Raw genomic sequence first — 24,042 nt, forward strand, 5'->3', positions numbered from 1 at the left:
TTATTTGAACTTTCTTTTATTGGCTGATCTGTGATGTACAGCTTCTGGGTTGTCTCTCATCAAGCTCCAGCAATAGTCAGCCATCATATGTGAGTCCAACCGGCCTTGATACCGTTCTTCTATTGTTTTAATGTCCTGATGAAAACGCTCCCCTTGTTCCTCGCTCACATCACCAAGGTTCTCTGGAAAAAAGTCCAAATGGCTGTGTAAATAGTGAATCTTGATACTCATTCTACATCCAAGATTTCGCAGACTCATTAGTAGCTCTTCCACAATCTCTTCATAGTTGTCTGCTTTCTTATTCCCTAGAAAATTCTGCACCACATTACAAAATGCATTCCGAGCTCTTTCTTCTGTCGCATTCATTGATGTGATAAAATTTGGGTCTTTCATAAGTGTAGTTGGATCGCCCCCAGGCTCAGGGCAGTGGGGTACTCGGTACCGGGTCCCTCTGTCTCGGTTCTGGGGATGTCACGGTGGCCTGACCCGGTCCGTCGCCCTGCTAAGGGGCGCCCAATTAAAGGTGTAGTCTGTCAAGTGTTCGTGACGTCACCTGTGGTGTTCGGTCAGGGTGACCGACGCTGCTGAGGGGTCCGCTAGGGTGATGGAATGGCAGCTAGATGTTATACCTTCCCACAGGTGAAGTATGTCCCCAGGGTTTCCCAGTAAGGTAGATGGTGATGGTGCAGGTCGCAGTAAATAACGAGGACACAAGGTTGCAGTCTCTTTACCTTTTACTGTAGACTTCAGCGTCCACAATCCAGAGCACTGCTAACAGGGCTGGCTGAATCCGGCCGGTCAAAAGGCACATCCAGACAGTGGCGTAGCTAGAGCTTTCGCCGCCCGGGGCTGTTCCCGAGTTTGGCGCCCCCCCCCCCCCCCCGGCCCCATACCACACAAAGGTTACCAAAAATAGTATACGACAGAAGGCGCAGAGCCCCACGTATATGGCAGACGGCACACAGCTCCGCGTATACAGCAGAAGGCGCAGAGCCCCGCGTATACGGCAGAAGGCGCAGAGCCCCGCGTATACGGCAGAAGGCGCAGAGCCCCACGTATATGGCAGACGGCACACAGCCCCGCGTATACAGCAGAAGGCGCAGAGCCCCGCGTATACAGCAGAAGGCGCAGAGCCCCGCGTATACGGCAGAAGGCGCAGAGCCCCGCGTATACGGCAGAAGGCGCAGAGCCCCGCGTATACGGCAGAAGGCGCAGAGCCCCGCGTATACGGCAGAAGGCGCAGAGCCCCGCGTATACGGCAGAAGGCGCAGAGCCCCGCGTATACGGCAGAAGGCGCAGAGCCCCGCGTATACGGCAGAAGGCGCAGAGCCCCGCGTATACGGCAGAAGGCGCAGAGCCCCGCGTATACGGCAGAAGGCGCAGAGCCCAGCGTATACGGCAGAAGGCGCAGAGCCCAGTGTATATGGCAGAAGGCGCAGAGCCCAGTGTATACGGCAGAAGGTGCAGAGCCCAGTATATACGGAAGAAGGTGCAGAGCCCAGTATATACGGAAGAAGGTGCAGAGCCCAGTATATACGGCAGAAGGCGCAGAGCCCAGCGTATACGGCAGAAGGCGCAGAGCCCAGTGTATACGGCAGAAGGCGCAGAGCCCAGTGTATACGGCAGAAGGTGCAGAGCCCAGTATATACGGAAGAAGGTGCAGAGCCCAGTATATACGGCAGAAAGCGCAGAGCCCAGTGTATACGGAAGAAGGCGCAGAGCCCAGTGTATACGGAAGAAGGTGCAGAGCCCAGTATATACGGAAGAAGGTGCAGAGCCCAGTATATACGGAAGAAGGTGCAGAGCCCAGTATATACGGAAGAAGGTGCAGAGCCCAGTATATACGGAAGAAGGTGCAGAGCCCAGTATATACGGAAGAAGGTGCAGAGCCCAGTGTATACGGAAGAAGGTGCAGAGCCCAGTGTATACGGAAGAAGGTGCAGAGCCCAGTATATACGGAAGAAGGTGCAGAGCCCAGTATATACGGAAGAAGGTGCAGAGCCCAGTATATACGGAAGAAGGCGCAGAGCCCAGTATATACGGAAGAAGGTGCAGAGCCCAGTATATACGGAAGAAGGTGCAGAGCCCAGTATATACGGAAGAAGGTGCAGAGCCCAGTATATACGGAAGAAGGTGCAGAGCCCAGTATATACGGAAGAAGGTGCAGAGCCGGCCCCCGCGTATACGACTGACGGCACAGAGCGAGGTTCCCCTATAACAAACACCTAGCCGATCTTCTTACCTGAACATTCTCATGTACACTCATACATCGGTACATACTGCGCACTACATAACCCTCGTACAGCAGTTAGTACACAGCACAGCCGTCAGCCTACAGTGTGACGAGTCCTCCCACACACGTGACTGATCACAGGTATCTACGACGTCGGGGTCAGGAAAGGTCCTTTGGCTCAGTCCATCCTGACCGAAGGGGGGGGGTGTTACAGTGTCCTGGGCTATGGAGATGTGTGCACGCACTGTGTTAAGCATGCACGCCACCCCCACAAGTCTCTCCACTCTTTAGAGACACCACACTCTGCTCCTTTTCATCTGCAGCGTCTCAGTGATGCAGAAACAAGCACTAGTGATGGAGTCGGAGCGTCACAGCTTTGGACTACAATACGCCCCCCGCATTGTGCCGCCCGGGGCGGACCGCCCCCCCCTTCCTACGCCACTGCATCCAGAGTTCCCTTTGCAGGTGGAAATCAGTAGCCTTCCTACTAGCGCCTGTGTGTTGTAGTACTTCCCTGCTGAGCACCACGGGATAGTCCTCACAACTGTCGTGTATGTTTCTGATATTCTCTCTCCGTCCCCCAGATGGTATGGATAGGACGACCCGTATGACGGGGTAGGCCTGGAGCTATTTTATAGGGACCCTAGAGACGCCCCTCTCCCTCAATTTGCCTCCGTTTTCTTCATTAGGTTAAAGGATGGGCAGCCAACTTAGAATTAACTGTCCTGCCGTTGTTTGAAGTAATGCGTAGAGCCTATTACTCCCTCGGTGTTCCGGCCACCGGCTACGCGCCTCAAAAGGATGTTGCCGATCTTAAGGCAGGACTCCTCCTGGCATTATCTCCTTGTGCTTTGATCTCGTTTCTCACTTCTCCACAATATACTTCGCTTCTTGTCCTTTCTTAGGATGCTGCCACAATGAGGTGCAGGCACAGCTTCGTAACGTTCTATCTCTTGCTATGTCTCTGTCAGGATCCCACCCCTGACAGGGACCTCTGTCTGCAGCTCAGATGTTCCTCCTTCTCCCCCTGTCTGCCTGACAGGTCTTCTCTGGGTCGAACCCAGGTAGCTTTCTCGCTAACTTCCTATCCAGCCCCCAGTTTTACCCGAGTGTGAGGAGTGGCCTAATAGATAGAACCTTTTGCTCCCCCTGGTGGTCGGAGTGTTAAGTGTAGTGTGTGACTGTGATATCTGGTCAGGTGAACTCCTTTAGTGCCATCAGACGTAACATCACTCCCCTGGTGGAAGAGTGACATTACTGCAACGACCAGGACTCTGGGGCGCTGCACTCTTATTTGAGGTCCATCAAATATTCCAGCCTTTTTATTCTCTTCACTAAGACCAGGAAAAGGTGAACATGCATAGTTAAAGCATTCTCCACTGTGATTGAGAGCTTTGACGAACTGCTTCACCAATCCAAGTTTTATGTGTAAGGGAGGAAGACAATGTCCTTCCTATCCACTAGAGCAGTGGTCTCCAACCTTTTTGACCTTGAGAGCCACATTCAGCACTGAGAGAGGGTCGCGAGCCACATTCATCTCTGAGAGAGGGTCACGAGCAACATCCTGCTTATGTCCGCCTCAAAGTCGTGTCAACCAAAGCCACCTGTTGTGAATTCTGCTTTTGGGCTCCCTCCGGTGGGTGTAGGTGGTAATGCAGTTGCCCCTGAGTTGCAGTCCTGGTCAGGTGTATCTGCTGATTGCAGTTCTGACTGGAGTATTTAGGCGTGCAGGATTCATTAGTCCTTGCCAGTTGTCAATTGTTGTTGGGAGGTGTTGGACCTCTGCTTGGTTCCTCCTGCCTTTCTGCCAAATCAGCAAAGATAAGTGTCTGGTTTTTTTTTCCTGTGGCACACATGCTATGTGCTTCACAATTCAGTGCTATTCTTTGTGTTTTCTTGTCCAGCTTAGATTGTGTCAGTATTTTCTCAGTTTTGTTGGATTCTCTGGAGTGGCAGATATACATTCCATGTCTTTAGTTAGATTGTGGAACTTTTTGTATTATCTGCTGTGGATATTTTTGGAAGGGTTTTAATACTGACAGCCTAGTAATCTGTCCTATCCTTTCCTATTTAGCTAGAGTGGCCTCTTTTGCTAAATCCTGTTTTCTACCTGCGTGTGTCTATTCTTCTCCTATTCACAGTCATTATTCGTGGGGGGCTGCCTATCCTTTGGGGGTCTGCTCTGAGGCAAGATAGCATTCCTATTTCCATCTATAGGGGTATTTAGTCCTCCGGCTGTGTCGAGGTGTCTAGGGTTTGTTAGGCACACCCCACGGTTGCTTCTAGTTGCGGTGTTAGTTCAGGATTTGCGGTCAGTACAGGTTCCACCGACTCCAGAGAAAGTTTCATGCGGCTCCAAGGTCACCAGTAGTGTTGAGCGATACCGTCCGATACTTGAAAGTATCGGTATCGGAAAGTATCGGCCGATACCGGCAAAGTATCGGATCTAATCCGATACCGATACCCGATACCAATACAAGTCAATGGGACTCATGTATCGGACGGTATTCCTGATGGTTCCCAGGGTCTGAAGGAGAGGAAACTCTCCTTCAGGCCCTGGGAACCATATTAATGTGTAAAATAAAGAATTAAAATAAAAAATATTGCTATACTCACCTCTCCGACGCAGCCTGCACCTTACCGAGGGAACCGGCAGCGTTGTTTGCTTAAAATTCGCGCTTTAACTTCCTTACGCGAAGTCCCGGCTTGTGATTGGTCGCGCGCCGCCCATGTGGCCGGGACGCAACCAATCACAGCAAGCCGTGACGTAATTTCAGGTCCTTCAGGATTTTAAAATTACATTCCGGCGTTGTGATTGGTTGCGTCGCGGTCACATGGGCGACGCGACCAATCACAAGCCGTGACGTCACGGGAGGCAGGAGACGCGCGCATTTTAAAATGCGCGCGTCTCCTGCCTCCCGTGACGTCACGGCTTGTGATTGGTCGCGTCGCCCATGTGACCGCGACGCAACCAATCACAACGCCGGAACGTAATTTTAAAATCCTGAAGGACCTGAAATTACGTCACGGCTTGCTGTGATTGGTTGCGTCCCGGCCACATGGGCGGCGCGCGACCAATCACAAGCCGGGACTTCGCGTAAGTAAGTTAAAGCGCGAATTTTAAGCAAACAACGCTGCCGGTTCCCTCGGTAAGGTGCAGGCTGCGTCGGAGAGGTGAGTATAGCAATATTTTTTATTTTAATTCTTTATTTTACACATTAATGTTGTTTCGATACCGATACCCGATACCACAAAAGTATCGGATCTCGGTATCGGAATTCCGATACAGCAAATATCGGCCGATACCCGATACTTGCGGTATCGGAATGCTCAACACTAGTCACCAGATCATAACAGCCACCATTACGGGTATAATGATAACCAAAGCTTTTCCACATAAATCACTCCAAAGCAGTACACTGAGATCCAGGGGTTCCCACAAAGCCCCAATACAGTATTATCCCATCAAGGACTCCCAACACTCTGTTGTATCCAGCTTCAAGAACCTCCTCTAACAGGTAGTATCATCCTCCAGCGTACCATATCTAAAACATCTCTAAACCCCAGTATATGTGCATCCAGATCTTATCTTCTGTGCTGGGCAACTCAAATATTCACAATTTTGTGATGTACTCTTCATACCTGTTTGCTAGACCTGGAGCTAATGCACCAAGCTGGCAGACAGTCGCGAGCCACAATTCCTGGGACTGCGAGCCACAGGTGGCTCCCGAGCTACAGGTTAAGGACCCCTGCACTAGAGGATCATGGATGACATTCTTATCGCCAGATGCGAAACTCTGTCGCTGAGGCCATTCAGTTTTCACCCAATGCTCTGCTGTATCTCTACTGTCCCAGTAGCACAGAAAACAAGGGTGTTATCATAACAAATGGGAATTATGCATGTTCAAAGAAAACAAAGATATTCTCACATTTATTGGGAGACTAAATGAAAACTAAATTTACCTTAGTGAACCGTATAAACCGGCACTTTTCATACACTACTTATATTTACCATGGAATTCATGAAAATGGGCTATATACCTGTAGCGCAAAAACGTGATGTGATAGAGAAATTATAAGATCAGATTTGAATTCAGCACCCTCAAATTAGTCCAAAACTGTTCTTAAAGTCCATGCCAGAATTTTTTTTTTTTTGTAGACCAGTGTAATATATGAAGCATCTTATGGGACTAATTATATATGGAGCATTTTATATGGCCAATTATATATGGAGCATTATATGGGGCCCATTATACATCGAGCATCTTACGGGGCAAATTATTTTTGGAGCATTATATGGGACCCATTCTGTAAGGAGTATTATATGGGGCCCATTCTGTATGGAGCATCATATGGGGCCCATTCTGTATGGAGCAATATATGGGACTTGGTACACTGTATGGGGCCAATCATATACTGTATGGAGCATTATATGAGGCCCATTATATATGGAGCAATAGATGGGGCCCATCATATACTGTATGGAGAATTATATGTGGCTCACTATACTGTATGGAGCATTATATGGGGTCAATTCCGTATGGAGCAATATATGCGGCTCATTCTGTATGGAGCACTCTGTGGTGCCCATTATACTGTATGGAGCATTATATGAGGCTCATTATTCTGTATGGAGCATAATATTGGGCTCATTATTCTGTTTGGAGCAATATATGGGGCTCATTATTCTGTATAGAGGACTATACTGTCTGGGTTCTGAGCTAATGTAGAATGTACAATAGATATCCCTCATGTAATGTAAGAAGTAAATGAAATCTTTGGCATTGTACTACACCTATATTTCTCTGCCGTATCTGTGCATTATGAATTGTGGTATGTGTTAAAGGGGCCCACCGGGACTCTTTCGCCCAGGGCCCATGAAAACCTGGAGCCAGCCCTGACCGGGACCCTTGTATCATGTTCTCACATGCTTTATACATTTATTAGCCCTCTGTGTCTGTACTATTACACATTCTGACTGATAACCAGTTCATGCAGCATTACATGAACACATGATTTATTACATTATGCCTGGTCAGAAGAATGAAAGCACAATTATTACCATCCACCTTTCGTGTCTCCCCTATTTCCTCATAGATTGTAAGCTTGTGAGCAGGACCTTCACTCCTCTTGGTATCTGCTGATTTATGTGATTATTGTTATGCTGTAATGTATATCTTATGTACAAGTCCCCTCTATAATGTAAAGCCATACCTCCCAACCGTCCCGGTTTCAGCGGGACTGTCACGATTTTGACAGTGTCCCCCGCTGTCATGGCCAGGACAAGTATGTCCCGCACTGGTTGGGAGGTGTGCAATGTATCAGCCGGTCATCCCTGCACCCGCAGAGCCTTACACCACATATTGGCTGCTCTGTGTGCACAGGACCTGTGATGAGGTCACAGGAGGGGAGGAGTCAGGGGTCACATGATCGGGACCTCCGTAGATTGCAGGACTCGGCTGTGCTGGTTGCCAACTTGCCATGGTGCTGCTGGATGAGGTAAGTAAGCTGCCTTGTGTGGGGTCAGGAGGTGTTTACAGTGTGGGTGTAGCAGAGCAATGTGTGTACGAGGTCAGGTGTATGGAGCGGAGCCGTGTGTGTATGAGGTGTTATGGAGCGGAGCTGAATGTGTATGAGGTGTACGGTGCGGAGCTGAATGTGTACGAGGTGTATGGAGCGGAGCCGTGTGTGTATGAGGTGTATGGAGCGGAGCCGTGTGTGTATGAGGTGTATGGAGTGGAGCTAAATGTGTACGAGGTGTAAGGAGCGGAGCTGAATGTGTACGAGGTGTATGGAGCGGAGCTGAATGTGTACGAGGTGTATGGAGCGGAGCTGAATGTGTACGAGGTGTACGGAGCGGAGCCGTGTGTGTATGAGGTGTATGGAGCGGAGCCGTGTGTGTATGAGGTGTATGGAGTGGAGCTAAATGTGTACGAGGTGTAAGGAGCGGAGCTGAATGTGTACAAGGTGTATGGAGCGGAGCTGAATGTGTACGAGGTGTACGGAGTGGAGCCATGTGTGTATGAGGTGTATGGAGCGGAGCCATGTGTGTATGAGGTGTATGGAGCAGAGCTAAATGTGTACGAGGTGTATGGAGTGGAGCTGAATGTGTACGAGGTGTATGGAGCGGAGCTGAATGTGTACGAGGTGTACGGAGCGGAGCTGAATGTGTACGAGGTGTATGGAGCAGAGCTAAATGTGTACGAGGTGTATGGAGCGGAGCTGAATGTGTACGAGGTGTACGGAGCAGAGCTGTGTGTGTATGAGGTGTATGGAGCGGAACCGTGTGTGTATTAGGTGTACGGAGCGGAGCCGTGTGTGTACGAGGAATATGGAGCGAAGCGCGTGTGTACGGAGCGGAGCCGTGTGTGCAAAGTGTACGGAGCGCAGCCGCGTGGGTAGGAGTAGCTATGTGTGGCCATTATACGGTACGAAGTATCATGTGCGGCCAATATTCAGTATGGAGCATCATGTGCGGTCATTATACAGTATGGAGCATCATATGCGGTCATTATACAGTATGGAGCATCATGTGGGGCCATCATACAGTATGGAGCATCATGTGTTGTCATTATGCAGTATGGAGTATCATGTGGGGCCGTTATACAGTATGGAGCATTGTGGGGCCATTATACAGTATGGAGCATCATGTGTGGCCATTATACAGTATGGAGCATCATGTGGGGCCATTATACAGTATGGAGCATCATGTGTCGTCATTATGCAGTATGGAGTATCATGTGGGGCCATTATACAGCATGGAGCATTGTGGGGCCATTATACAGTATGGAGCATCATGTGTGGCCATTATACAGTATGGAGCATCGTGTGGGGCCATTATACAGTATGGAGCATCATGTGTTGTCATTATGCAGTATGGAGTATCATGTGGGGCCATTATACAGTATGGAGCATTGTGGGGCCATTATACAGTGTGGAGCATTGTGGGGCCATTATACAGTATGGAGCATCATGTGTGGTCATTATACAGTATGGAGCATCATGTGGGGCCATTATACAGTATGGAGCATCATGTATTGTCATTATACAGTATGGAGCATCATGTGTGGCCATTATACAGTATGGAGCATCATGTGGGGCCAGTATACAGTATGGAGCATCATGTGTCGTCATTATGCAGTATGGAGTATCATGTGTGGCCATTATACAGTATGGAGCATCATGTGGGGCCATTATACAGTATGGAGCATCATGTGTGGCCATTATACAGTATGGAGCATCATGTGGGGCCATTATACAGTATGGAGCATCATGTGTGGCCATTATACAGTATGGAGCTTCATGTGGGGCCATTATACAGTATTGAGCATCATGTGTGGCCATTATACAGTATGGAGCACTGTGTGGCCATATTTTTAATCTATAAGTCTATAATTATTCTTTATGAAACAGTGTGATCAGCAGTGCTAAATGGATGTGGTTGGGACGTGGATATGGGTGTGACTAGTTATGAATGGGTGTGGTCAGAGGCGTGGCCTAAAATTTGCAGCACTTTGTCCCTCTTTCCCATCTTCAAAAGTTGGGAGGTATATGTAAAGCGCTGTGGAATATGTTGGCGCTATAGAAATAAAATGATTATTATTATTATAATATGGAGGGGCTATATCAGTCCAGGTGATGTAATTATTATATAATTAGTCATTATTGTATTATTATTGACACTTTGTATACTTTCTTCTTCAGTCAGTCATTTCCTTCCGGTAATGAATGAGTTAGTCTTTGATTAGGTGGGCGTGGTTTTCTTATCTCGCCGCCAATCCTGCCGCCTAGTCTTCTTGCTCCATCCTCATTGCGTCCCACTGTTTTCTCTGTGACGCATGCTGGGAAATGTAGTTTTTTTCTCATCATTGTGCTGTGTAGAGTATGTGTTGCGCACTACACTTCCCGGCAGCCGTAGCGCTCAGAGCTGTCGCCGGGTCACATTCTTCTTCCTGAGTTGGGCGGCAGGTTTAAGTTGCCATAGCTGCAATCAGTGTGACAGTTACCGGGATGGAATGAAAGGTGAGGCGGGTAATGTGGGGTCTGTGTCACAATAGTGGGGCACTGAGGTGAATGTGTATTCGGGGAAGACTCTGAGGTGATGTTGTGCATATGAGGGAGTCTCTGAGGTGACACTGTGTATATGGGGGAGTCTCTGAGGTGACACTGTGTATATGGGGGAGTCTCTGAGGTGACACTGTGTATATGGGGGAGTCTCTGAGGTGACACTGTGCATATGGGGGAGTCTCTGAGGTGACGCTGTGCATATGGAGGAGTCTCTGAGGTGACACTGTGTATATGGGGGAGTCTCTGAGGTGACACTGTATACGGGGGAGTCTCTGAGGTGACACTGTATACGGGGGAGTCTCTGAGGTGACACTGCATGTTGGGGAGACTCAGGTGACACTGTATACGGGGGAGTCTCTGAGGTGACACTGCATGTTGGGGAGACTCAGGTGACACTGTATACGGGGGAGTCTCTGAGGTGACACTGTGCATATGGGGGAGTCTCTGAGGTGACGCTGTGCATATGGAGGAGTCTCTGAGGTGACACTGTGTATATGGGGGAGTCTCTGAGGTGACACTGTGCATATGGGGGAGTCTGAGGTGACACTGTATACGGGGGAGTCTCTGAGGTGACACTGCATGTTGGGGAGACTCAGGTGACACTGTATACGGGGGAGTCTCTGAGGTGACACTGTGCATATGGGGGAGTCTCTGAGGTGACGCTGTGCATATGGGGGAGTCTCTGAGGTGACGCTGTGCATATGGAGGAGTCTCTGAGGTGACACTGTGTATATGGGGGAGTCTCTGAGGTGACACTGTGCATATGGGGGAGTCTGAGGTGACACTGTATACGGGGGAGTCTGAGGTGACACTGTATACGGGGGAGTCTCTGAGGTGATACTGCATGTTGGGGAGACTCAGGTGACACTGTATACGGGGGAGTCTCTGAGGTGACACTGTATACGGGGGAGTCTCTGAGGTGACACTGTATACGGGGGAGTCTCTGAGGTGACACTGTATATGGGGAGACTATGAGGTGACATTTTATACGGGGAGACTCAGAGGTGACACTGTATACCGAGGTGTCTCTGAGGTGACACTGTATATGGTGGAGACTGAGGTGACACTGTGCATATGGTGGAGACTGAGGTGACACTGTGCATATGGTGGAGACTGAGGTGACACTGTGCATATGGTGGAGACTGAGGTGACACTGTGCATATGGTGGAGACTGAGGTGACACTGTGCATATGGTGGAGACTGAGGTGACACTGTGCATATGGTGGAGACTGAGGTGACACTGTGCATATGGTGGAGACTGAGGTGACACTGTGCATATGGTGGAGACTGAGGTGACACTATATGGTGGAGACTGAGGTGACACTGTGCATATGGTGGAGACTGAGGTGACACTGTATATGGTGGAGACTGAGGTGACACTGTATATATGGGGAAGACTATGAGGTGACATTGTATATGGGGGGAGTCTCTGAAGTGACACTGTGTGTATAGGGGAGATTCTAAGGTGACACTGCAGTGTGGGATTTTGCATATATTCCCCCTTCTCATGTAGTCTGGCTCCTCTGTTGTTCTGCTCTGTCTCGGGGGTATATGAGGTGTGGTGAGACCAGCGGGGGGCTGGATGCAGCTCTGGAGCTGTGCACAGTATTGCGCTGTATACAGGTATACAGTGTCTGGTGAGGTCAGTAATGGCGCCCGCTGCCTCCATCTCCCTGATTTCTCCTCTGCTTTGGGTGTTTGTGGTTTCATTGCAGTTGACAAAGAGGAACCGAGGGCTGCTAAACAGGAAGGAAGTGGTGTGTGCTGTACTGTGAGCAGCTGTGTGAGCACAGCTTTGGAGAGACTCCATGCATTAGGACTTGAGACCCCAGGTATAATGTAGACCCTCATCTGGCCGGTGCCCAGTTCACGCTCCTTACAGGTTTCCTCCAAATGTGCAATCAGTATTCTGTAATCTGTGGCTACCCAGCTGTTTCCAGACTACAACTCCCAGCATTCCCTGACACACATGTATATTGGCAGTTTTTTCTATTCCATCAAATCTGAACTGGAGCATAAGGGTAAGTTCACACAGGGTGTTTTTGCTGCTTTTTTATGCTACTTTTCAGCTGCTTTTTACAGTACCAGCAAAGCCTATGAGACTTCAGAAATGTCATGCACACATGTTTTTTTTGTCATCAGGATTTTATGCTTTGCAGCGTTTTTTTTTACATCGTTTTCCATTGGTGTCAGGGATCACATAGGTGCTAGTGGCTGGACCTTGCTTGTACTGTGGGGACTTAGCATGGCACCAACACTTGGGCTCATTGTGGAGGAGACCGGATGTTGGCGACTCATCTGCATCTGATGCTTAATTACCGCCAGGCAGATGGTCCCCAGCGGCAGCCTGTGCGCCGGGGAGGCAGATGGTCCCCAGCGGCAGCCTGTGCGCCGGGGAGGCAGATGGTCCCCAGCGGCAGCCTGTGCGCCGGGGAGGCAGATGGTCCCCAGCGGCAGCCTGTGCGCCGGGGAGGCAGATGGTCCCCAGCGGCAGCCTGTGCGCCGGGGAGGCAGATGGTCCCCAGCGGCAGCCTGTGCGCCGGGGAGGCAGATGGTCCCCAGCGGCAGCCTGTGCGCCGGGGAGGCAGATGGTCCCCAGGGGCAGCCTGTGCGCTGGGGAGGCAGATGGTCCCCAGCAGCAGCGCAGTGGCCTGTGTGCCGGGGGGGCAAATGGTTCCCAGCGACAGCTCAGGGGCCTGTGTGCCAGGTCTCTGGAGGCTGCAGACAGTGACAAGACGTTGTGTAGGGCTATATTCACACAGACTTTTCTGAGGCAGAGAAATCCCAAGTTTTTCTAGCTGAAACCGCTTCAGTAATGGTCCCTTTTTTGAGGAGGTTTTCTTTCCTAACACGCTTTGTGAGGTGATTTTTTTGCAGTGCTTGCTTTGGATCTGCTTTATGGACATGATAAAATGACTGCACTTCTCTTTTCAACACAATGTTATTGAAATCCTGTTCAAGGAAAAAGCAAAACAAGAATTGCAGAGTGGATTTCCTGTAGAAATAAATAGGGAGCGTTTTTGTGGAGGATTTTGGAGCAGATCTGCTATGTTAAAAGGGCCTAATACGGCCAGACAGATCTTACATTAATAGGAGCAGCGTCTTCTCCTCCGCGACCAGAGAGAAGCCTCTATATGTCTACTCTGCACATCGTGTCCTAGCAGGGCTCTGTGCACAGTTTGGAGCAGATTCTATCGGATTCCAAAACTGTCTATATTAAAAAGAAACAAAACCTCTTATGTGCATGTCCCCCCTACATCTGCCTCAGGTAGGAAAACACAATGCCGATCCTTATCGATGGTGCTCCTGCGTCCTGCCACCCAGAGCTCCGGCTTCACCAGATGTGGAGGTGGCAGGGCAGCACATCGACATAGCTGGTGTAGTGGATATATTCGGAGCTGCTGTCCTGCAGATAGCCACCACATTGTGCACTGATGACATCCGGCGGAGCTGGCAGATACTGATCAGTTTGCCGGGCCGGCTGTCGATGGATAATTATCCTGAATACTACGTCTTGTTTTTTATGCAATTGCCTGTTGAAGAGTTGACCCAGGAACAGCTCTTTAAACATGACTGTATAATGTGTGGTGAATTCCACAGGAATAATATCTGGAGCCGATGGACCCTAGAGGTTGTATGTAACCATAACCCACCTGTGTGCACCAGGCTGTGGGTGGTGCAGCGAAGATTCAGGCTGTTGTGAGAAGTATATTCAGACTATTACCACCATTTGTGAGATTCTAAAAGTTAAACAAATTAATATCTATACACATACATTTAGATTATATCAATTATTTATTATTAAATGTATCACACAGCAAGGCAGACATTACATATAACAGCCCCTAAAGGAATCCTATTAAAAACTATTTAGGGCAGTGTGGTTCTTACATCAAGGTTTGTAAATGATCATATAACACACAAGCCACCATGCTCCCATCACAGACATGGGTATATAAACCTATAGTCTATATATAGAGATATAAAAAAAAAGCTGTCAACAAGTCTATTGAATGCTCTATTGTAGATAGAAAGAGAAAACACAGTAGTTTGACAATAAATGGCTTCACTCGACCACTAACCATGAGTGGAGAAAAAGTTATGGTGTTATCATTCATATATTCTGAAAAAAGGCCAAGAAAGCAAAAATTCTGCCGGGATACGGTATGTAAACTTTTGAGCACAACTGTATGTAATGTCTGTCTTGCTGTGTGATACATTAATATGATATAAATTATTTATTATTAAACGTATGTGTATACATATTCATTTTTTTTCAACTGTTAGAATCTCAAAAATGGTGGCAATAGTCTGAATATGATCAAGTATATGGTACCTCCATAAAAAATAAAACAAAATATATATATACAGTACAGACCAAAAGTTTGGACACACCTCATTTAAAGATTTTTCTGTATTTTTATGACTATGAAAGTTGTACATTCACACTGAAGGCATCAAAACTATGAATTAACACATGTGGAATTATATACCTAACAAAAAAGTGTGAAACAACTGAAATTATGTCTTATATTCTAGGTTCTTCAAAGTAGCCACCTTTTGCTTTGATGACTGCTTTGCACACTCTTGGCATTCTCTTGATGAGCTTCGAGAGATAGTCACCGTGAATTGTTTTCACTTCATAGGTGTGCCCTGTCAGGGGATTTCTTGCCTTAGAAATGGGGTTGGGACCATCAGTTGTGTTGTGCAGAAGTCTGGTGGATACACAGCTGACAGTCCTACTGAATAGACTGTTAGCTGCTTTTTTCTTGCCATAATACAAATTCTAAGTATAGAAAAACGAGTGGCCATTATTACTTTAAGAAATGAAGGTCAGTCAGTCCGAAAAATTGGGAAAACTTTGAAAGTGTCCCCAAGTGCAGTGCCAAAAACCATCAAGCGCTACAAAGAAACTGGCTCACATGAGGACCGCCCCAGGAAAGGAAGACCAAGAGTCACCTCTGCTTCTGAGGATAAGTTTATCCGAGTCACCAGCCTCAGAAATCGCAGGTTAACAGCAGCTCAGATTAGAGACCAGGTCAATGCCACACAGAGTTCTAGCTGCAGACACATCTCTACAACAACTGTTAAGAGGAGACTTTGTGCAGCAGGCCTTCATGGTAAAATAGCTGCTAGGAAACCACTGCTAAGGACAGGCAACAAGCAGAAGAGAATTGCTTGGGCTAAAGAACACAAGGAATGGACATTAGACCAGTGGAAATCTGGGCTTTGGTCTGATGAGTCCAAATTTGAGATCTTTGGTTCCAACCACCGTGTCTTTGTGCGACGCAGAAAAGGTGAACGGATGGACTCTACATGCCTGGTTCCCACCGTGAAACATGGAGGAGGAGGTGTGATGGTGTGGGGGTGCTTTGCTGGTGACACTGTTGGGGATTTATTCAAAATTGAAGGCATACCGAACCAGCATGGCTACCACAGCATCTTGCAAGCCATGCTATTCCATCCGGTTTGCTTTTAGTTAGACCATCATTTATTTTTCAACAGGACAATGACCCAAAACACACCTCCAGGCTGTGTAAGGGCTATTTGACCAAGAAGGAGAGTGATGGGGTGCTACGCCAGATGACCTGGCCTCCACAGTCACCAGACCTGAACCTAATCGAGATGGTTTGGGGTGACCTGGACAGCAGAGTGACGGCAAAAGGGCCAACAAGTGCTAAGCATCTCTGGGAACTCCTTCAAGATTGTTGGAAGACCATTCCCGGTGACTACCTCTTGAAGCTCATCAAGAGAATGCCAAGAGTGTGCAAAGCAGTCATCAAAGCAAAAGGTAGCTACTTTGAAGAACCTAGAATATAAGACATAATTTCAGTTGTTTCACACTTTTTTGTTAAGAATATAATTCCACATGTGTTAATTCATAGTTTTGATGCCTTCAGTGTGAATGTACAATTTTCATAGTCATGAAGATACAGAAAAATCTTTAAATGAGGTGTGTCCAAACTTTTGGTCTGTACTGTGTATGTGTGTGTGTACGTGTATGTGTGTGTGTGTGTATATATATATATATATATATTTTTTTTTAATGATAAAGGGTCTATAGTCTATATATTTCTAATATAAATTGTTGTGAGAAGTAATAGCAGTAAAGCTAGCTTCATATTGCACATTGTATCCACTGGATGTAGGTAACTAAATAGCAAAAACATGTACGTAGACATGTACTGTAGAATTCCAATATACTAAAATGGGCAAGAAGTGTTAAGATAATCTTCTGTTCATTACATATTGTCACCAGGTTTAGTACCTCAGCATCACCTGCAGAGGGTGTGGTAGCACTGTTCCCACAGTCACTGGCTCCTCTATTGGGTGGCACTAGCTGTGCTCCCTGCAGGGCGCCCTCTGCTGCCTGAAAGTTATAATGCTATTAATGAGACCAGAACAAGCCATTTCGCTGTGGGGTTAGTCACTGCGTGGCCCTGGAGCTGCCCGTCCTGCAGGGTTATATTGGAGGGCCCCCTGCTATGCAGGAGGGAGAGTTGCCGCGTCCCTGTAAGGAGTCGGCTGTAGTTTCCCATGAACGAGGTCTGATCTTAGCATAATAATGTCCTGCACCATTGTTCTAGTGGGAGCGGAGAACAGCGCCCAGCATGGCACTAACCCTTACAGGTGGCAGTCACAGTAATAGACGTGTCAAAGTGTGCGGTCAGCAGTGGGGCTTGTGTTTTCTGTATCTCAGTAATAGGCGGGTTTCATCCTGTGTATTAGATGGAAGGTGGAAGTGTCTGCACATAGTTTGGTGTCAGAATTCACACCTCTCATAAGATACATTTCACCATTTGAATTATCCAGGCTCCTCAATTTCCAACACATTCAGCGTTGAAGTATGTATATATGTATGTATGTAGTATGTGGTCATAAATCGGCCAGTGAAGCTCAAGAAAGAATGACAGAGTGGTTGATTCTTTGTTAACTCGTGCTGCTGCAATGAGAAATTCTGCATTAATAAAAACAAAAATGTAATGGACTTTTGCAAACAAAAAATTTAAATCGCATCGTGTGAACATGGCCTTGGTGCTGTTCTACACAAGACTTTATGACCCCATGGGGAAAATCACATTTTAAGCACAATTATGGTAACAACAAATCGAGACGGTTTTACAATGATAGCTTTCACAGATAAAACTCGTGTACAATGCTGAAGTTGGTTTCTTATTCATCTACTTTCTTATTAAGCAGTTTCGTTTTTTTCTGTTTTTACAGGTTTAACGGCAAAAATATAAAGTTACAATAATAAAATACAATGCAGTGAGGAGCCCTGATGTAAGTAAGTACTCTAAAGAAAAGCTACCAAATTTATAAAACTGGCACAAAAGTGGGCACTGAAGGGCGTTATTGAAAGGGTTAAATGACTATGGGCTGCTGATCTCACACCACTGTTACATACATAGTGATGGCCGCAACAAACTCAGGTCACTCCAACCCAGCCCAAATGGGTTCTGGTCATCAGAAATTGCAGAAGAGAATAAGAAACCAACTTCAGCATCATAACACGTGCCACATTTGTGTTACCGGCGACACTGCATCACAAAGACACAATTTGTGTTTAAAACCACAACAAATTTTAATAGTGAAATAATGTGTCATCTGCGGACTGTGCAGCTTCACCTCACTGTCTCAGCAGAATGTCAGTGCAAACAGGGTTAATGCTATAGCGCCCTGCAGAGAGAGATGTCTATATGCGCACATATGTATATAGTCATGGGAGAAAATGCTGCAATGTAAGAAAGCTTTAAAAAAAAATGTAAGTGTTTAAAAAAGATCTGCCACTTATTCAAAATAACTCCATTAAAACGTGTGTATTTGTGTATATACAGTTGTGCTCAAAAGTTTACATACCCCAGCAGAATTTTTGCTTTCTTGACCTTTTTTCAGAGAATATGATTAACACGAAAACTTTTTCTCCACTCATGGTTAGTGGTTGGGTAAAGCCATTTATTGTCAAATTACTGTGTTTTCTCTTTTTAAATCACAATGACAACCCAAAACATCCAAATGACCCTGATCAAAAGTTCACATACCCTATTTTTTAATATTATGTATTACCCCCTCTAACATCAATGACAGCTTGAAGTCTTTTGTGGTAGTTGTAGATGAGGTTCTTTATTTTCTCAAATGGTAATGCTGCCCACTCTTCTTGGGAAAAAGCCTCTAGTTCTTGTAAATTCCTGGGCTGTCTAGCATGTACTGCATGTTTGAGATCTCCCCTGAGTGACTCAATGATATTGAGGTCAGGAAACTGAGATGGCCACTCCAGAACCTTCACTTTGTCCTGCTGTAGCCAATGACAGGTCAACTTGGTCTTGTGTTTTGGATCGTTGTCATGTTGGAACGTCTAAGTACATCCCATGCGCAGCTTCCGGGCTGATGATTGCAGATTTACCTCCAGTATTTTCTGATAACATGCTGTATTCATCTTTCCTTTAACTTTGACCAAGTTTTCTGTGCCTTTGTAGCTTACACATCCCCAAAACATCAGCGATCCACCTCCGTGCTTTACAGCAGGAATGGTGTTCCTTTCATCATAGGCCTTGTTGACCTCTCTCCAAATGTAACGTTTATGGTTGTGGCCAAAAAGTAAAATTTTGGTCTCATCACTCTGAATTACCTTGTTCTAGGAGTTTAAAGCTTGTCTCTGTGCTGCTTTGCGTATTGTAGGTGAGATAGATTGTAACATTTGCGCAGTAATGGCTTTCTTCTGGCGACTCGACCATGCAGCCCACTTTTCTTCAAGTGCCTCCTTATTGTGCATCTTGAAACAGCCACACCGCTAGTTTTCAGAGAGTCCTTTATTTCAGCTTATGTTATTGGTTGGTTTTTCTTTGCATCCCGAACAATTTTCCTGGCACTTGTGGACAAAATTTTTGTTGGTCTACCTGACCGTGGTTTTGTTTTTACAGAGCCCCTGATTTTCCATTTGATAATCACAGTTTGAACGCTGCTGACGCCGCTGCATTATCAGTTCCTTGGATATCTTTTTGTATCCCTTTCCTGTTTTATACAGTTCAACTACCTTTTCCCGTAGATCCATTTTCAATTTGTTTGCTCTCCCCGTGACTTACAATCCAGAAACATCAGTGGCTGAATGAAAGATGCAAGAGTCTGTCTGGATCCCTGAATCTCACACAGCTTTCATGCACACACACTGATTACAAGCAAACAGGTCACAGATGAGGATGTTACCTTTAGTAGCCATTCAGACCTATTTGTGTCAACTTCTGTGCATGTTATCAGGCCAAAATCACCAGGGTATGTGAACTTTTTATTAGGGTCATTTTGATGTTTTGGGTTGTCATTCTGATTTAACCCCTTCATGACCCAGCCTATTTTGGCCTTAATGACCTGGCCGTTTTTTGCAATTCTGACCAGTGTCCCTTTATGAGGTAATAACTCAGGAACGCTTCAACGGATCCTAGCGATTCTAAGATTGTTTTTTCGTGACATATTGGGCTTCATGTTAGAGGTAAATTTAGGTCGATAATTTCTGAGTTTATTTGTGAAAAAAACGGAAATTTGGCGAAAATTTAGAAAATTTCGCAATTTTCACATTTTGAATTTTTATTCTGTTAAACCAGAGAGTTATGTGACACAAAATAGTTAAAAAATAACATTTCCCACATGTCTACTTTACATCAGCACAATTTTGGAAACAAATTTTTTTTTTTGCTAGGAAGTTATAAGGGTTAAAATTTGACCAGTGATTTCTCATTTTTACAACAAAATTTACAAAACCATTTTTTTTAGGGACCACCTCACATTTGAAGTCATTTTGAGGGTTCTATATGGCTGAAAATACCCCAAAGTGACACCATTCTAAAAACTGCACCCCTCAAGGTGCTCAAAACCACATTCAAGAAGTTTATTAACCCTTCAGGTGTTTCGCAGCAGCAGAAGCAACATGGAAGTAAAAAATGAACATTTAACTTTTTAGTCACAAAAATGATCTTTTAGCAACAATTTTTTTATTTTCCCAAGGCTAAAAGGAGAAACTGGACCACGAACGTTGTTGTCCAATTTGTCCTGAGTACGCTGATACCTCATATGTGGGGGTAAACCACTGTTTGGGCGCACGGCAGGGCTCAGAAGGGAAGGAGCGCCATTTGACTTTTTGAATGAAAAATTGGCTCCAATCTTTAGCGGACACCATGTCGCGTTTGGAGAGCCCCCGTGTGCCTAAACATTGGAGCTCCCCCACAAGTGACCCCATTTTGGAAACTAGTCCCCCCAAGGAACTTATCTAGAAGCATAGTGAGCACTTTAAACCCCCAGGTGCTTCACAAATTGATCCGTAAAAATGAAAAAGTACTTTTTTTTCACAAAAAAATTATTTTAGCCTCAATTTTTTCATTTTCACATGGGCAACAGGATAAAATGGATCCTAAAATTTGCTGGACAATTTCTCCTGAGTACACCGATACCTCACATGTGGGGGTAAACCACTGTTTGGGCACATGGTAAGGCTCGGAAGGGAAGGAGCGCCATTTGACTTTTTGAATGGAAAATTATCTCCATCGCTAGCGGACACCATGTCACGTTTGGAGAGCCCCTGTGTGCCTAAACATTGGAGCTCCCCTACAAGTGACCCCAGTTTGGAAACTAGACCCCCCAAGGAACTTATCTAGATGCATAGTGAACACTTAAAACCTCCAGGTGCTTCACAGAAGTTTATAACGCAGAGCCGTGAATAATAATTTTTCTTTCCTCAAAAATGATTTTTGGCCCGGAATTTTTTATTTTCCCAAGGGTAATAGGAGAAATTGGACCCCAAAAGTTGTTGTCCAGTTTGTCCTGAGTACGCTGATACCCCATATGTGGATATGTGGGGGTAAACCACTGTTTGGGCGCACGGCAGGGCTCGGAAGGGAAGGCACGCCATTTGGCTTTTTGAATGGAAAATTAGCTCCAATCATTAGCGGACACCGTGTCGCGTTTGGAGAGCCCCAGTGTGCCTAAACATTGGAGCTCCCCCACAAGTGACCCCATTTTGGAAACTAGACCTCCCAAGGAACTAATCTAGATGTGTGGTGAGCACTTTGAACCCCCAAGTGCTTCACAGAAGTTTATAACGCAGAGCCGTGAAAATAATAAATGTTTCCTTTCCTCAAAAATATTTTTTTAGCCCAGAATTTTTTAATTTTCCCAAGGGTAACAGGAGAAATTTGACCCCAAAAGTTGTTGACCAGTTTCTCCTGAGTATGCTGATACCCCATATGTGGGGGTAAACCACTGTTTGGGCACATGCCGGGGCTCGGAAGGGAAGTAGTGACGTTTTGGAATGCAGACTTTGATGGAATGCTCTGCGGGCGTCAGGTTGCATTTGCAGAGCCCCTGATGTGCCTAAACAGTAGAAACACCCCACAAGTGACCCCATTTTGGAAACTAGACCCCCCAAGGAACTTATCTAGATGTGTGGTGAGCACTTACAACCCCCAAGTGCTTCACAGAAGTTTATAACGCAGAGCCGTGAAAATAAAAAATAATTGTTCTTTCCTCAAAAATTATGTTTTAGCAAGTAATTTTTTATTTTCACAAGGGTAACAGGAGAAATTGGACCCCAATATTTGTTGCCCAGTTTGTTGTGAGTACGCTGATACCCCATATGTGGGGGTAAACCACTGTTTGGGCGAACGTCAGGGCTCGGAAGGGAAGTAGTGACATTTGAAATGCAGACTTTGATGGAATGGTCTGCGGGCGTCACGTTGCATTTGCAGAGCCCCTGATGTGCATAAACAGTAGAAACACCCCACAAGTGACCCCATTTTGGAAACTAGACCCCCCAAGGAACTTATCTAGATGTATGGTGAGCACTTTCAACCCCCAAGTGCTTCACAGAAGTTTATAACGCAGAGCCGTGAAAATAAAAAATAATTGTTCTTTCCTCAAAAATTATGTTTTAGCAAGTAATTTTTTATTTTTGCAAGGGTAACAGGGGAAATTGGACCCCAACAGTTGTTGCCCAGTTTGTCCTGAGTACGCTGGTACCCCATATGTGGGGGTAAACCACTGTTTGGGCGCACGTCGGGGCTTGGAAGGGAGGGAGCACCATTTGACTTTTTGAACGCAAGATTGGCTGAAATCAATGGTGGTGCCATGTTGCGTTTGGAGACCCCTGATGTGCCCAAACAGTGGAAACCCCTCAATTCTAACTTCAACACTAACCCCAACACACCCCTAACCCTAATCCCAACTGTAGCCATAACCCTAATCACAACCCTAACCCCAACACACCCCTAACCACAACCCTAATCCTAACCCTAATCCCAACCCTAACCACAACTGTAACCCCAACACACTCCTAACCCTATCCGTAACCCTAACCACAAGCCTAATCTTAACCCTATTTCCAACCCTAGCCCTAATTCCAACCCTAACCCTAAGGCTATGTGCCCACGTTGCGGATTCGTGTGAGATTTTTCCGCACGATTTTTGAAAAATCTGCAGGTAAAAGGCACTGCGTTTTACCTGCGGATTTCCAGTGTTTTTTTGTGCGGATTCCTATTGAGGAACAGGTGTAAAACGCTGCGGAATCCGCACAAAGAATTGACATGCTGCAGAAAATACAACGCAGAGTTTCCGCATGGAATTTTCCGCACCATGGGCACAGCGGATTTGGTTTTCCATAGGTGTACATGGTACTGTAAACCTGATGGAAAACTGCTACGAATTCGCAGCGGCCAATCCGCTGCGGATCCGCGGCCAATCCGCTGCGGATCCGCGGCCAATCCGCTGCGGATCCGCGGCCAAATCCGCACTGTGTGCACATGCCCTACCCCTAACCCTACCCCTAGTTCTAACCCTAGTTCTAACCCTAGTGGAAAAAGAAAAAAATATATTTTCTTTTTTTTATTATTGTCCCTACCTATGGGGGTGATAAAGGGGGGGGGTCATTTACTATTTTTTTTATTTTGATCACTGTGATAGGTTATATCACAGTGATCAAACTATACCTGGAACGAATCTGCCGGATGGCAGATTCGGCGGGCGCACTGTGTATGCGCCCGCCATTTTGGAAGATGGCGGCACCCATGGAGAAGACGGATGGACACCGGGAGCCTCGGTAAGTATAAGGGGGTGGAGATCGGGGCACGGGGGGGGGGGGCATCGGAGCACAGGGGGGTGGCATAGGAGCACGGGGGGAGCGGACAGGAGGACGGGGGAGCGGAGCACAAGACGGAGGGGAGCGGACCACAGATCGGTGGCTTGGGGGGGGCGATCGGTGGGGTGGGGTGGGTGTCACATCAGTGTTTCCAGCCATGGCCGATGATATTGCAGCATCGGCCATGGCTGGATTGTAATATTTCACCAGTTTTTTTAGGTGAAATATTACAAATCGCTCTGATTGACTGTTCAAAGTGAAACTGCCAATCAGAGCGATCGTAGCCACGGGGGGGGGGTGAAGCCACCCCCCCTGGGCTGAAGTACCACTCCCCCTGTCCCTGCAGATCGGGTGAAATTGGAGTTAACCCTTTCACCCGATCTGCAGGGACGCGATCATTCCATGACGCCACATAGGCGTCATGGGTCGGATTGGCACAGGTTTTCATGACTCCTACGTGGCGTCATGGGTCGGGAAGGGGTTAAAAAGAGAAAACACAGTAGTTTGACAATAATGGCTTCACCCAACCACTAACCATGAGTAGAGAAAACGTGTTGGTGTTATCATTCATATTCTCTGAAAAAAGGCCAAGAAAGCAAAAATTATGCCGGGGTATGTAAACTTT

The 24,042-nt window shown here is 46.6% G+C and overlaps 1 protein-coding gene across 15 annotated transcripts in view; it reads left to right on the forward strand.

Annotated features, from left to right (window-relative positions):
* Positions 1 to 10,069: 10,069 nt before the first annotated feature.
* The window catches only part of CEP128 (centrosomal protein 128), a 261,366-nt gene continuing 247,393 nt past the window's right edge, over positions 10,070 to 24,042 (forward strand). For 4 of the 15 annotated variants that reach the window (XR_013216499.1, XM_077267460.1, XM_077267453.1 and 1 more), the window contains exons 1-2: positions 10,145 to 10,255; positions 17,525 to 17,584. The gene's annotated coding sequence lies outside the window, so the exon portion shown is untranslated. Of the gene's footprint in view, positions 10,256 to 12,015; positions 12,322 to 17,524; positions 17,589 to 24,042 lie in introns of all 15 variants that reach the window. The other 11 variants (XM_077267459.1, XM_077267455.1, XM_077267463.1 and 8 more) reach the window with 5 other exon arrangements.

Source organism: Ranitomeya variabilis, chromosome 1 (genome assembly GCF_051348905.1).
Source record: "Ranitomeya variabilis isolate aRanVar5 chromosome 1, aRanVar5.hap1, whole genome shotgun sequence".
In the NCBI taxonomy this organism is placed as follows: domain Eukaryota; kingdom Metazoa; phylum Chordata; class Amphibia; order Anura; family Dendrobatidae; genus Ranitomeya; species Ranitomeya variabilis.